Genomic DNA, 356 nt, shown 5'->3' with positions numbered 1-356 from the left:
CCACGGCAGCTTCCTTCACTCGCTCGCTTTCTGGGGTAGGGCCCGGCCCGGATGCTGACACTTGCACGCAGCGCTTTTACGGTGCTCGCCGCATGGGAGATGAGGTCGTTGAGGCGCCCTGAATACTCTCCGTGCAAACCTCCTCCGTCGCATCGCATCCATGATTCCATGTCCATCCATTCATGTCGCAATGATATGGGGAGGTGGTACGGTGGCTAATCTCTGTATCCTCATCACCCTCTGGTTGTCACACACCAGCGTGTGCGATTGTTTCCTGACAGATGGAATTCAATGCAAAAACTCCCTCTCTCCGTACGGGAAATCTATAATTTTTCAAAAAAAAATTCCCCCCCCCC

Source organism: Setaria italica, chromosome V, assembly GCF_000263155.2.
Source record: "Setaria italica strain Yugu1 chromosome V, Setaria_italica_v2.0, whole genome shotgun sequence".
In the NCBI taxonomy this organism is placed as follows: Eukaryota; Viridiplantae; Streptophyta; class Magnoliopsida; order Poales; family Poaceae; genus Setaria; species Setaria italica.
The sequence above is the reverse complement of the archived record's forward strand: the minus strand, read 5'-3'. Positions refer to the sequence as shown.